This window comes from Notamacropus eugenii, chromosome 1 (assembly GCF_028372415.1).
Source record: "Notamacropus eugenii isolate mMacEug1 chromosome 1, mMacEug1.pri_v2, whole genome shotgun sequence".
Lineage (NCBI taxonomy): Eukaryota > Metazoa > Chordata > Mammalia > Diprotodontia > Macropodidae > Notamacropus > Notamacropus eugenii.
Genome location: NC_092872.1, coordinates 38817067 through 38832677, shown reverse-complemented (window position 1 = coordinate 38832677; position 15611 = coordinate 38817067). Strand labels below are relative to the sequence as shown.

Here is a 15611-nt window from a genome sequence, read left to right as displayed (position 1 = left end):
GCAATTTAAGGTTGCTATAAAGTAAAACTTCCCAACAATTAGAGCTATCCCAAAGTAGAATGGACCACCTTAGAGGTTAGTGGATTCTGCTGGAGGTCTTTAGGCAAAGGCTGGATGACCATTTATCCAACAAGTGGAAAGAGAATGGTTACTTAGATATGGGCAAGTTGAGACTTCTAAAGTACTTTCTTAACTCAGAAATTTTATGTTATTTTAATCATATTCACAACTCTCCTATGATGGAGATAGATATTAGGCAGAAAACTGCTATACTCCAGCTTCATGATTATAAGCAGTTTACAAACGTCCATAGCAATGGCAACATTTCCTTTTGATAATTGAATTGAGTGGCACAAGGCACCATAAATCATCTGTTCTAACCTCTTTATTTCCTAGATGGGGAAACTGAAGCCAAGAGAGCGGAACTGACTTGCTTGCCATCATGAGTATATATGGGTAGAACAAAAAGACAGCTGAGATGTGAACCTATCTAAATTCTCAGCTCTTTCCACTATCTCACATTATAATATTATTAATATTCTAAACAGAATAAATGTATTAGAAATTGATTAGCAACAAAAAATGCCCAAAAGAGATGCTGTTCCAAAAAATCACACTCCCAAGCATATTCTTCATTACTTACGGGACAGTGTGGCCAATAACACAAGTTAAGAGAATGCTTCGTTCCAATGAATAGAACTGTAAGAAGTTTAGAATTTTGATAAAGTTAAGGCAATCTATTTATTTCTCTACATTTTTATTATCTAATAAAAGAACAAGGAAAGAAGCTATTCATAGCACTTAGAGTTGTAATGAATATTAGAGATCCATTTTCACTTTACAAAAAAAGAAACTGAGGCCCAGAGAAATTATGTGCCTAAGATCACACAGGTAGTAAGTAGTAGAATCAAATTTAGGTTCCCTCACTTCTATGGATTAGGCTTTTATTGTTTAAGTTTCCCCATTACATAGTTTCATAATTATATACATTGTATATGTTTATATAAACACATGTATGTTGTGTATACATATGTCTGTGTGTAAATATATACGTGTGTGTATCTCTATCTATATCTAGTTATCGCAAATTGGTATTTATGGACAAATATACCCCATACTTGTCTACATAAGACAAGGAACCATAGGAGCTGTGGGACTGTTCCTCGAAGAGATAGTGTTGACTCTCACAAGAGACAGAATGCATATAGAAGTATCAGGTGAGAAGAGGAAGGAAGGAAGGAAAGAAGGAGGAAAGGAGGGAAGGAGAGAGGAGGGAGGAAGGAAACCTTCCAGGTTTCTTTCAACTTCTAGGTTCTCAAATGTAGCCCTTTGACTGAATGCACCTGTGGTCTCGAGGCCACAGGTTCCCCAACCCTGTCTTGGATTATTGTACTGCTGAGAGTAGCTAAATCTTTCACAGGTGATCATCCCTACAATATTGTTACTGTGTACAATGTTTTCCTGGTTCTGCTCACTTTACTTTGTATCAGTTTATGGAAGTCTTTCCAGGTTTTTCTGAAACCATCTCCCTTGTTATTTCTTATAACACAATAGTGTTAAACCACAATCATTTCTACAACTTGTTTAGCCATTCCCCAATTGATGGGCATCCCCTCAATTTCCAATTCTTAGCTATCACAGAAAGAGCTACTATAAATATTTTTGTTCAATATTTTCAATATTTTGTTCAATATTTTTGTTCTCCCCCTCTTTTTTTAAATCTCTTTGGGACACAGACTTAACAGTGGTATTGCTGGATCAAAATGCAGTTTTATGGCCCTTTGGGCATAGTTTTAAATTGCTCTTCAGAATAACTGGATTGGTTCACAACTCCAACAGTGTATTATTGTCCCAGTTTTCCTATACCCCTCTATCTAATGGCCTCTTAATTGCTAGTTCTAGTGACCTTTTTTAGGCCTCATCCTTCATGACCTCTCTGCTGGATTAAACACTATATACCACCCTCTCCTCTCTGGAGTTCTATCATACTTACTCTGCTAGTTCTCCCTTAGCTATCTGACCAGTCCTGTTCAATCTCCTTTGCTGAATCATCATCCATATCACTATTCCTAATTGTAGGTGTCCCCCAGGACTCTTCTTTTTTCTCTCTTGGTGACTTCATCATGAAACAGTAACTGCAGTCCCAGTCTCTCTCTTTAGCTCCAGTGCCACATCACCAATTGCCTATTGGTCATTTCAAAGTGGATCTCTCATAGGCATCCATTTCAAACTCAACACATCCAAAACAGAAGTTCTTGTCTTTTTCCTAAAACTCACCCTCTACCAACCTACCTTATTTCTGTCAAAGTCTCCAGTGGACTTCTAATCTCTCAAATTGACAACCTCAGTATTCTCAACTCCAGCCCTCCTTCCATAAATTCAGTTAGTAGCTAAACCTTGTCTTTTGTGTCTCCACAAGAACTCTCACAACCAACTCTTTCTCTCTTCACAAAACCACTTGCTCAATTTAGATTCTAATAACCCACTGCTTAAATTGTCACAACTTCCTAATTGGTCTCTCTGACTCTCGTCTCCCCTAGCTTATCCATCATGCACACAGCTGCCAAACTGATTTTCTTCAAGTGTGAATTTCACCAGTCGTTCACCTACTAAATAAATTCTGACTGCCCTTCTGGTTTGTTTAAGGAAGAACTTAACACCTTAAAGGAGTAACACCACATTAATAATCACATTAATCCTTATTTGTCTCATTACCTGACCCCCTTCATCAACTGGGATGGAGATGGGAATGGAAGTAGAAATCAATTAAGGGTGTCCTGAACAATTCCCTCCCACCTATATATATATATATATATACGTATATATATATATACACACACACCTACCTTGTATTTATTATGTATTTAATCTATGTATGTTTGTATATGTACATTTTATCATCCCCACTGGGCTAGAAGCTCCTTAAGACTGGCACACAGAAGGTGCTTAATAAATGTTTGTTGAGTGACTGATAGTAACTGCTCCATTTTTTGTGTGTATTTATATCCCCAGTGCCTGGTACATAGTAGGTATTTGGTAAATACTGAACGATTAATTGATTGGTTGGTCTGTTGACAGATGAGCTCTCTAAAATGGTTTCTAGCTCTAAATCTTATAATTTAAATGCAGAAGAAAGGGTATCTAAATAGCACAATGCCCAATTAAAGATGTAACATTAAATAATCTTTTTTTTTTTTTACATTTCAAAATAACTCTGAGTTTTCACCTCCCATCCAGAAAATTGGCAATTTTGACGAAACATTGAAATGGGCAGTGTTGGAGGGACCACAAAAATACAACCACAGTAATCCATTATTGGTAGAGCCATGAATTTGTCCAGGCATTCTAGAAAGCAATTAGTAGTTTTGCTTTTAAAAAAAAATGGGGGGGAGAGGAGATAAAATGTTTATGCCTTTTGATTCAGAGATCTCAACAAGGTCAATACCCCAACGAAGTTAAAGACAGAGGCAGGTTCTATATATGCCAAAATATTCATGAGGAGTTTTTTGTGATAGCAAAGAAATGGAAACAAAGTAGATTCTTAATTATTGGGGAATAGCTAAATAAATTATGATGCATGAATATAATGGAATATTACTGTGCCTTAAGAAAGAATGATTATGAAAAATTCAGAAAAGCATGCAAGATTTATATGACATGAAGTAAACAGAACCAGAAAACATATATATGCAACGACGATAGCAATGTAAATTTCAAAACTGAATTCTGAATAATTATAATGACCAAGCTTGGAGAAGAGATTTTAAAATGTACCTTCTTCCCTCTCCCTTTTCTGAAGGGCTGCGGGGCTATAGGTGCAGAATATGCTGTCCGTCTCAGTTAATGTGTTGGTTAATTTTGCTGAACTGCTTCCTCCCCCTTCTTTTTTTCTTGTTTTTAATTCTTTGGTAAAAGGAAGGCTTTCTGCGAAAGAGAGATGGGAAAGATATATTCAGAAATGAGAGTGACATAAAAACAAAGTATGTCAATCATTAGATATTTTAAAGAGCACTGCTGTGGTTACAGTTTCAACCAAAATAATGGTGACTTCTTAGAACTTTGTGCTACTATTAGTAACTTCCATTTCTACAGTGTTGTGGCTTACAAAGCTAAGTGGCATAATTATTGTAAGCAAAAGACCTGAGTTCAAATGCCAGCTCTGCCACTTTATTATGTGACCTTGGACAAGTCCGTTAATATGTGTGGTCCTTGAATTTCTCATTTGTTAAATGAAGGGATTGGACTAAATGACCAATGAGGTTCCCATCCAGTTCTAAATTTATGCCCCCTGTGAAGTTAAGGAAAGATACTTATCTTGATGAAACATCTGTTTAGAAAAACAAACAACAAATTCCATTTGAGAGGGTCCCTTCAAGTAATCTTCCAGCTGTATCTGCCCAGTGTTCTAAGGGTAGTAGTAATCCCAGACCAAAGGGTATATTGCAGGTTAAATCTAGTCCTCTGAAGTACAGAGAAATCTTAACAACCAACCTCATTCAGGTCTGCTGTTGGATCTTGCTAATAACAGATAAAGTAGAATCCAACTGGTTCAGACTGGGTCTTCCAAAAAGAACGTCTGTTAAGAGAAAACCTGTTTGCCTTATGTTTGTTTATAAGAGAAGTTTCTGGGGTTTTTTCAAGTTCATCAGACTTGTAGGAAAACTTTTAAAGATGTTCCCAGTTCTCCACCCTAACCCCCAATTATTCCTGTCTCCGAACCCTAGCTACTCCTCCCTCCATGAGTTGCATAACTGATTTATACCGATAATAAAATAAACAAACTATTCTTCATAATGTTGGGTGCAACCCAATTTTTGTCTGCCTTAATCACGTAGGTCTCCAACTTCTTAAAAGTACTAAACAAGGAAACATCCCCATCCACTATTTCTTCTAGCACCTCCCCTGGAAGAGGGTGGTGCCTTTGAAAGTTGGAAAGATGATTGTTAAGTCTAGGAGGCTGGATTTTGTTGTTAGCCTTTGTTTTAATCAAACAGGATCATTTGTTTTTAAGCTTCTTAAAACTTTCACATTTCTAACGGAGACTAGTCCAAAGAAAAGAGACTCCTTCCTGCTTAATGATATTAAACATTTTTCAATTAACTGTATTAATCCATAAGCACTTATTAAGTTTCTACCATGTGCTAGGCATTGTGCCAAGCACTGGGCATACAGAGGCAAATGACAGTCCTTGCCTTCAAGGAGCTTACTATCTAATGGGTGAGACAACATGCAAATATATATATATATATACACACACAAAGCAAGCTACATATAGAATAAATAGGAAATAATTAACAAAGGAAATTAGGGGATGGGGAAACTTTTCTGTAGAAGGTGGGATTTCAGTTGGGACTTGAAGCCAGAGAGTTCAGTAGTCAGTGCAGAGGAGGTAGAATATTTCAAGCATGGGAGACAGAGAGCCAGAGAACTGCCCAAAGTAGAGAGGTGGAGGGTCTTTTTTGTATAATAGTGAACATTAGGCTAATCTAAGAAAAAAATGGAGCCAAACAACTGAATCCAAATCCGTATTTTGTTTCTTGATACCTTGGTGTCTATAAAATGGTGGTAAAACTGGGAAAGATCCTTGTAGGGAAAGAATTTTGTTAAATTTAAAGCATTCCACAAATATAAGCTATAACTGATTGCTTAAAAGCTAACTATCAGGTCCTATGTCATTGCTTCTTCAAGTATTGAAGGCTCTTGTGGTGGAAGAGATATCGAACTTTTTCTATTTAGCTTCAGAGGGCAGAATGAGTAGCAATGAATTTAAAATGCAGAGAAGTTGTTGTGAAAATCAAAACTTCCAACTAGATCTATCTCAGAGTGAAATTTGTTGCCCCAATAGGTAATATATTCCTCCTCACTAGAGATTTTCCAGTAAAGGTTGGATGAACACTTGTATTTTTTAAAGAAGACATTCATGTTCATGTATTGATTAGATTAAATGAGTTCCCTATCAACTCTTCTATTCTATCATCTTGTCTTCTTTCTTGTTCCCTGTCTAAAAAGATTTGTGAACTTCTACGAAAGGAATGGAAGAAGAGGGAAAACTGAAATTGGCTTAGATTTTGCCGTGGCTCAAGACAGTATAAGAAAAAGGTTTAGTGGAACAATATTAAGAATATCTAAAATGAGATTCAGTGATTTATATATAAATTTCATTTTTTCCCCTTTCTTTGACCTCCTTGACACATGTAATCCATGGCTCAGAATTGCAACTCTGGGGTCTTAAGAACTGCAGTCAATCTTGAAAGTATCTCAGTATTAACTCAGTAATTTGGGGACCCTTAAAAGATCTACATGTGGCTTGTTTCTATCTGTTTGGGACTTTTACTTCCCTGGAAAGCACTGAGTTAACAATAAACATTAAAGATATGTAAAGAACAGAAAAAAGAAATCATATCCAAGTCTAGTTAGCAAAGGAAAAGTTATAGACTACCTTCTGATGAATACCATTTATTTTCTCCTCTAATTCCAGGGTTTCATTCATAATTCCTGCATAGCAACATATCTCTAAGGGATGTTTGAATAAGGCAGAGAAATATTCTTTTGAACTGTTGTAGAAGGGAGGGTTAGGAATCTTATCCTTTTTCCTCTGTCTCCCACCTTTGGAATGAAGTGCCACCAATCTTTTCCAGCCATTTTTCTCTGTCTACCAAGTATGAGCTATTGTCTAATGACTTGTGTCAGCTCTACCTCTAGACAGGAACTTCTTTTTTTTTAATTCTTTTTTTTAAATTTAATTTTATTATTTTTTTTAATGTTTTACAATCACTGCCATAAAATTAAGATTTTATCCCCCCACACCTACCCCTCACTACCCCCTCCCTCCCCATGACAGCATACAATTCTGTATAGGTTCTACATATACTTTCCTATTGAGTACGTTTTCACTATAGTCATGCTATGTAATCGAACTAAAATAAATGGAAGAAATCATATAACAAATCAAAACATAATACACAAAAACACACACACACACACACAAACATGATCTGCTACATTCTGCGAATGACTTCCATATTTCTTTCTCTGGGTGTGGAAGGCATTTTGCCTTAGAAAACCACCATTGGGATTTTTTTTTTAATAAGTTCTTGCATTATTACAAAATTCCAAGTCTACCAGAAAAAACTCTTGCATACTGTGGTCGTTGCTGTGCACAAAGTTCTCCTGGTTCTGCTCCTTTCACTCAGCATCAGATCATATAAGTCTTTCCAGGCCTCTCTGAAGTCTTCTTGTTCATCATTTCTTATGGCACAATAGTACTCCATTACATTCATATACCATAATTTATTCAGCCATTCCCCAATTGATGGGCATCCCCTTGACTTTCAGTTCTTGGCCACCACAAAGAGTGCTGCTATAAATATTTTTGTACATGTGGGACCCTTTCCCATTTTTATGATCTCTTGGGGATACAGTCTTAGTAGCGATATTGCTGGGTCAAAGGGTATGCACATTTTTGTAGCCCTTTGGGCATAGTTCCAAATTGCTCTCCAGAATGGCTGGATGAGCTCACAGCTCCACCAACAATGAATTAGTGTTCCAACTCTCCCACATCCTCTCCAGCATTTATCATTTTCTTGTTCTTTCATGTTTGCCAATCTTATAGGTGTGATGTGGTACTTCAGAGTTGTTTTGATTTGCATCTCTCTAATCAATAGTGATTTAGAGCATTTTTTCATATGATTATAGATATCTTTAATTTCTTCCTCTGAAAATTGCCTGTTCATATCCTTTGACCATTTATCAATTGGGAAATGACTTGTATAGTTACACATTTGAGTCAGTTTTCTATATGTCCTAGAAATGAGGCCTTTATCCCCGAGCTTAGCCGTAAAAATTCTTTCCCAATTTACTACATCCCTCCAAATTTTGGTTGCATTGGGTTAGACAGGAACTTCTTTGAGCATGCATGGAGGGAATAATGGAGAAGAAAGCCCAGACCCCACCACATAGCCAAAAGTTATTTTTTAGCCTATCTTTCACTGAGGAAGAAGATCAGATCCACTTATTTATCCCACTTTGGGATGTTTACAAATTATTCTAAATTGCTAAAAAATGTAATGGCTGCCACGTCATTCAGTGGATAGAGCATGGGGCTTGGAATCAGGAAGACTCATCTTCATGAATTCAAATATAACCTCAGACACTCACTAACTGTGTGACCTTGGGCAAGTTACTTAACCCTGTTTGCCTAAGTTCTTCATCTTCATAAGTGAGCTGGATCAATGGTAAACCTCTCCAATATCTCTTCCAAGAAAACCCCAAATAGGGTCATGAAGAGTTGGACACAACTAAACAGCAACAAAAATGTAATAATCAATAAGATTTTCTCATGTAGGTCAGAAGTCCCAACTGAAATTAAATCCTGATAATTCAGATAGAGATATGTTCCTTTGACTTTTTTCTGTATACATTGTCTTCACTGCCTCCTTTGTCTTTTGTGGTTCCCAATTCACAAATAATGAAATACACATATCAGAAGCCATTATGATTGGTCAAACTTTATGTAGCTAGCATTCACACTAATTAGACAGAAATCATTAAAGTAACTTAAGAGATGAGATAAGCTCTGGAATAAGAACTCACATTTCCTGAAGCCTGGGGGAGAGACAGAGATGCAGAGAGAAAGAGAGCATCAGTATCATTCTCAGATAACTGGAACATCCTCTCTCATCTAAGCCACAGGTGGTTTCAGCATAGTTTTAGCCTTCTGATCAAGATAGTGAGTGGTAGGGGCTATGGCAGCAGCATGCACTTCCTCCTGCTCTCTTGCTCCTCATCTGAGTGACTCACACAACAACTTGGGTTACTTTTATGTCCCTATACACATCTTGTCTCTTTCCAGAGCCTCTTCATCAGGATGGGAGAAAAGCTATACTATCTTTTTAAGACACAACCTCTCTTTAGTCCATGGACCATAACAGATTGATAAAATTCCAGTTTGACCGGAATAATTTTATTCCTACCTGTAGAAGTCCTTGGTAGGGTGGGAATAGAGGAAATTATAGGGGCTCCACCTACATAAAAACATAGCACCAACTAACCACTGTCTTATATAATGCTATCATGGGTCCTGGAACAAGTCCATGAATAAAAGGTTCACAGGAAAAATAGATAGGTGCCTATGGATTAAAATTCTAGTGGGGAAAGTCAGTCCAGTAGAGGTGGAAAACTTTCAAGAGTAAAATTCTGAAGATGGCAAAAGAACTATGATCAATGGGGCAGAAAAGGGGGAGTTGTCTGAAAAGACTAATGTAGATACATGGAGAACTCATAAAAGACATATACAAATGATGAAAACAAGGGTGGGTAATAGAGGGCATCTACAAAAAGAATGGTACACTACAGTGAGAATAGTGTCTAGAGTGAGAAAACTCTGAATAAATTGAGACTGATGGGGAATGTTAAGCTCAGCAAAGGATGTCTTTGTTATAGAGAAAGAAGATCAAACAGGGGATAAGATCATAGCTCAGAGTACATAGGATGTTGATAACTGTGAAGATATAGAAGACAGAGCTTCTCAAATCTTATTTTGCTTCTATTTCCTCTGCCTGAGAGAACATTTTTTAGAATTAGAACAAAAAGGTAAATTGGTAGTTGATATTCAGGATAACAGGAAATGACAAGAGACCGTCTAGCCACCCATGACAAATTTAGTACTGAAAATTGACAGATGTGTTTACTGAGCCATCTATGATGTTTGAAAGATGATGTAGAAGAGGAGCTAAGGACTGGAAAAGGGCACATGTTACATTGATTTACAAAAACAAAAATGGAAGAAAACAGAATCAACTGCAAACTATAGAGCAGTTAGCTTGATTTGGATGCCTAGTACAATTCTAGAATATGTTACTAAAGGGATGGTTAATCAATATCTAGTCAAAGAAGTGGTAATTGCAGAGAATCAGCTTAGCTTCATAAAGAATTGCTCATAGCGACTAATCTTATTTCCTTTTTCCACAGGGTTACCAAAGCTGTAAAATGCTATGTAGAGTTTGCTTAGATTATGTCAAGACATTTGACAAAATAATAAAGATTTTTCTTAAGGAAAAGATGGAGAATTGTGGGCTAGATCATAAATGGACAGATTCCAATAGTAGTCTGTGATGAATTATGCCATGTATCCCCTTCTTTCCTGATAATCCTACACTGTCTATTTGCTCACAGGGTTGGCAAGACCTAATACTCTCTAAGGTGCCTCCTACTCCAGTATGAAGCCACCTTCAGTAGGAAAGGAGCTGGTCCCCATTCTATGTCTAGTGACTCATGGGAGGCACTGTGGTGACAGATAAATTTTCTTGTCTGTCAAATGGGTACCATAATACTTCTTCTGTCTTGCTCAAAGGGTTGGTATAAAGAAAGTACTGAAAATACTATAGAAACAAGAATTATTAGAATTAAAGCCTGTGATTCAGTCTTCCTTCATGATTCTTTTTTCCAAGCAAACTTCCCAGTTCTTAGCCTTGGCTATATCTTTTTTCCTCCTGTTTCTGTGCCCTCCAGGTTTCCCAGGCAAAGTTTAAATGAGTCCAGCCAGTGCTACCCATAGTATGTTGAATTTCAGGTCACTGGGCAAAAGAACAGGGTGTTTTTAAAATAATATTTTATTTCCCTCCAGTTACATGTAAAGGCAATTTTTAACATTGATTTTTTTTAATTGCCTTCCAAAGTTCTCCTTTTTTTACCTTCCACCTCCCTGAAACAATAAGCAATCTGATATTTTATACCTGTTCAATCATGCTACACACATTACAATATTACAAGACCAACCCAAAGAGGGGGAAAAACCATGACCAAATACAGAAAGTGAAAAATAGTATGTTTTGATCTGTATTCAGACTCCATCAGTTCTTTCTCTAGGAGTGGATAGAATTTTTTATCATGAGTCTCTTGGAATTGTCTTAGATCATTGTATTACTGAGAACAGCTAAGTCATTCACAGTTGACTATCCTATAATACTGATATTACTGTGTACAAAGTTCTCCTGGTTCTTCTCACTTCACTTTGCATCAGTTCATATGAATTTTTCCAGATTTTTCTGAAATCCACCTGCTAATCAATCCTTACAGCACAGCAGTATTCCATTACAATCATATACCACAACTTGTTTAGCCATCCCCCAATTGATAGGCATCTCTTCAATTTCCAATTCTTTGCCACCACAAAAAGAGATGTTACAAATATTTTTGTACAAATAAGTTCTTTCTCCTTTAGAGCAGGGGTTTTTAACCTGAAGTCAACAAACTTGGATGGGAAAAAAGATTACGTCTTTATTTTCACTAACTTCTAACTGAAATTCGGCATTTCTTTCAATTATCCGAAAACATTCTTCTAAGGAAAGATCCATAGGCATTACCATATTGCCCAAGGGACCCTTGTCATTAAGAGCTCCTCATTTAGCAGGCCAACAATGAATATATACAACCTTAAAACTGTGTAATTCTTAGCATTTACCTCTCCCTTTCCCACCATTCTACCAGTTCATGTTACCTTACATATGCTAGCTCATTCATTTCTCACAACAACTCAGTTAGGCGGGTGCTATTATTAGCATTTTACCATTTTGCTGAATGTCATAAAACTAGTAAGTGACAGAGGCAAGTTTCAAACTCAAATTCTTGATTCCAAGCTTAGTCCTGTCTCCACTGTCCTACATAAAAGAGGTTCACATGGGACTGAAGGACACTTCCTGTTTTTCTTTGTTTCCCCAGTTGCCCTGCCCAAATAGTTCATCATTTCATGGCCAGACCAGGCTGCTCCTGAGATAGCAAACATAGTCTGCTGCCAGGAATAAACAATTTTTCCAGTGTGATAAAATCTGTCCAAGCTTGTGGCAAAGTCTTCAGAAATCAAGCTCCCCAGTGTTATGATAAAGCAGAGGAAGTCTTCCATGCAATGAAACACCTTAGTACTAGGAAAAGAGAGCAGTAACATAAAACTGAAAGGGGATTTGCTATATTCACTGAACCAAACCACAAAAGAAGCAGTATGTAGAGAAAGGTAAGTTCCACTACATAAACATATAGTTTACAACGATTTGAATCTGATCAAGCTGGTGTGTTTTTGTTTGACAGGGTTTAATTCTCTAAATAACAAAACATCGAAAGGGATTACATCCTGTGTCTTTATTCTACCTTTTGGTATTACCCATTGCCTATTAAATACCAGGTAAAACCTGCTACAAGCAGCAGAATGTTGTCAGAAGGGCATGTTATGGGAACTACTATATGTGGCATCTCTCCAGCTTGGCAGAACCTGCCAGAGCCTGTCCTCTGCTGGCATAATCCAGGGTCACCACCATACCAAGATAAGGCACTGGAGCAGGACTTTTGTCAATCAGTTCATGCACACGCACATATTAAGAGCTTTTCAGGTATTGTGCTAAACACCTGAGATAACAAGCAAAAGCCAAAACAGTCCCTGACTCCCAGAAGTCTTTGCTTGTGGAAGAAATAATGTATTCATAAATAGGAAGACACAAGGCACTATTTATGCAGAGTAGATGGACAGTCACCTTAAAGGAGAATGCACTAGAAGCTGAAACGACTGGGAAATGCTCTCTGGACAAACTGAGTCTTGAAGGAGGTCAAGCATTCTAAAAGGTGAAGGGTGCACATTCCATGCATGGAAGGCAACCGTGAGATGGCACATAATTGGAGTACAGTGAGAAACAGCAAATAGGCTGGTCTGCAGAGGTGTGTGTGTGGACTGGAGTAATGGGTAAGAAACCCAGAAAGGTAAAAAGGGACCAGGCTGTAAAGAGATTTAAATGCCCCAGCTTATCATTGTTCCCAGTACATAGCATGGTGCAACTATTACCTGCCTTGTTCTGAATGCTATATTTCTAGGACTGTAGTCTGAGTAGTACTATAAGAAATACCATACACACATATATTTAATAATAGCTCATATCTCTTTGCACCTTGAAGTTTCAGCCTTGCAGAGTAGGTATTCGTAGTAATACTAACAGTAGATAGCATTCATTTTTATAACATTTTAAAGTTTGCAAAGCACTTTATAAATACTATCTTGCTTTATCCTCACAGAAACTCAGTGAAGTAGGTGCTGTTTACATTTTACAGCATTTTACAGATGATGAACCTGAGGCAAATAGAGGTGAAGTGACTTGCTCAGAGTCACACAGCTGGCGTCTGAGGCAGGATTCAAATTCAGGTCTTCCTGATGCCATGTCTCAAGCCCCACCTACTTTGGCACCTTCTTGCCCTGACTACAAATTAGTTTTCCTGATGACATATGAGAGAACAGAGACTCAGAAAGATTCTGCGACTTCCCAATCGTAATTTTGAGGTAGACATTGAATTCTACATTCAGCCCTCTTTTGCCATTACTGTCATTTCATTTCTTTGTACAAAATTAAATGAAAACATTGACAAAATCCAGGTAGGGAGGAATGGGGCAAATCATATCCTAAGAGAATAATTGAAGGAAACGGAAATATTTAGTTTGACAAAGAAAAAGCACAGGAGCCCCAAGGTTGGGGAGCCGTGATAGCTAGTTTCAAACAATGGAAAGATAGAAGAGAAACTACATTTTTTTTTGCTATGCTTCCAGGGGGCAAAAGTGGGGAATTATAAGGAAAGTCAGTCCTCAAGTGGTAGGTGGGAGCTGGGGGAAGGACGGGGTAGTGAGTTCCCTGTAACTAGAAGTGTTCAAGTGATGATCAGTTGTCAGGGAAGTCCTTGAAAGGTTCTAGCAGCATACTGCAGATTCTGCTATATCACCTCCTTTGGAAGGTCTCTAGAACATGTGTTGTGTAAAAATTCAGAGGAATTATAGTTCCACTCTACCTTCTTCTACCACATTATATTAAGGTCCTTTGTATTCTGTGTCAGGCAAAACTGAACTATTACCTGCTTCCTGATTTTACCCACCTCCCTTGAATTCATTAGTAAAAAGTATAAATAAGGCAGTCTTTGCCCTTGTTAAAAGAAATCTTGGTTCAAGCCCCGCCATGATCGTTAAGGCAAACTCAGGAAATAAGACCAAGACGTTTATTAGCACACCAAGACAGCTTGTAGTTGGTGTCCAAAAGGCCAGAATTCAAAGTAAAACTTCCATAAAAAGGAAAAGTAATATTCATTGGTACATGCTTTCAATGAGGACACAATAAGGAAATAGGGTTAGTGCTGCCTTAGCTCCTTTCCCATTATAGTATTATACACGTGGGGCACTTTTCAGTTAGCCGTCTCACACAGGCTGGACGTACATATACTTAAAATCTAAAAGGTCATGAGACTACTCAAACTGAATCTCTACCAGTCTAGTAAAGGGATAAGGCTCATATACTGATAACTGCACATATATTATGTGATAAATGGATTGGAAAATCAATATGAGATTCTTTGTAACAGAGGTGTCAAGCACATATCTCATGGGTCACATGTGCAGCCTGCAACATTCCCTGGTGTGGCCCTGCTACATTCCCAAAATGTAATTGGGAAACATTTAACAAAATGAATAAAAATACAATAAAATATAGAGAACATTACATTTTAAAACTAATATTCAACAGCAGAGATCCTTATGTACAGACTATTGGCCCTCTTTTCTATCTGAGTTTGACATCACTCTTTTGGGAGACGGTCATTACCAGAAGGGATTAGGGAGAACAGGGAGGTCTTCTTTTGAATTTATGTTTTGGAGGACAGTCCATGCAATAGGAAAAGCACCAGAAGTAAAGAGGGAGGAAGATAGAAGAGGAGGAAGCAAGAGTCTGCGAGAGAGAGAGAGAGAAAGAGAGAGAGAGAGAGAGAGAGAGAGAGAGAGAGAGAGAGAGAGAGAGAGAGAGAGAGAGAGAGAGAAAGAGGAGAGCCGATGGTTAAATTTTCAGTGAAAGCATTATACCTCAGAAGTCAATCAGTGGTACCAGTCAGGGTTTGATTTCTTGTTTTGTTGATTGTTTAGACTTGAGCAAGTGATGGAGAAAATGTTGATCATGCAGATTAAACTTAAGTGTGACATGTGCCTTTTCCCCCCCACAGTGCCAGTTAAACATTTACCTATACATCCCTGGGTGCAGGGCAGAAGGTAAACCTGTCTCACTGGAGCTGAGGGGTTCTGACCAGATGACCTCTGAGGTCCCTTCCCTCTCTAAATCTATGATCTCATGATCTTCAAGGCTCCTGATTTTAGCCCTAAATCCAATGATCCTAAATGAAGATGGATGGTGGCATGTTACTTGACTTCCCCCTAGTGGCCATGGAAATTGCTAGGAAACTTGGTACTCAAAAGGGTACCCACAAGGGTCCACAAATGAACGAATCCTTTTTTTGTATAGAAAAAACTTTCCTTTGTATTCTAAGGTTGCATTACTGGCATGTATTACTACTACTCTTGGCTTGTTATCTGAGATCAGTGGGTGTCCAAGCCTGCAGATAACAGGCTCCCGGCAGGCGCTAAGTGTTCAATTAGTCATTAGCTATTCTAGTGAAAGGAAGACAGTCTGGGTTATCAAGGCTTCACTTGAACTATATGAGAAAACCAACGTCTGAACTGGGAAAAGAGAGTGTCTGAAAGTGTGCTTTGTAGAGTGATTAGAAATGGACGGAATCTTTATACTTCCTGAAGTTTAATTTCCTCATTT

The 15611-nt window shown here is 37.8% G+C and overlaps 1 long non-coding RNA gene across 2 annotated transcripts in view; it reads right to left on the bottom strand.

Annotated features, from left to right (window-relative positions):
• LOC140496853 (uncharacterized) overlaps positions 1-15611 on the bottom strand; it is a 38528-nt gene that overhangs the window by 7155 nt on the left and 15762 nt on the right. The window contains exons 1-2 of one of the 2 annotated variants that reach the window (XR_011964418.1): positions 4492-4683; positions 3775-3924 (exon numbers count right to left, since the gene is read on the bottom strand). This is a non-coding gene — a long non-coding RNA (uncharacterized lncRNA). Of the gene's footprint in view, positions 1-3774; positions 3925-4491; positions 4684-15611 lie in introns of those variants that run through there. The other variant, XR_011964419.1, reaches the window with a different exon arrangement.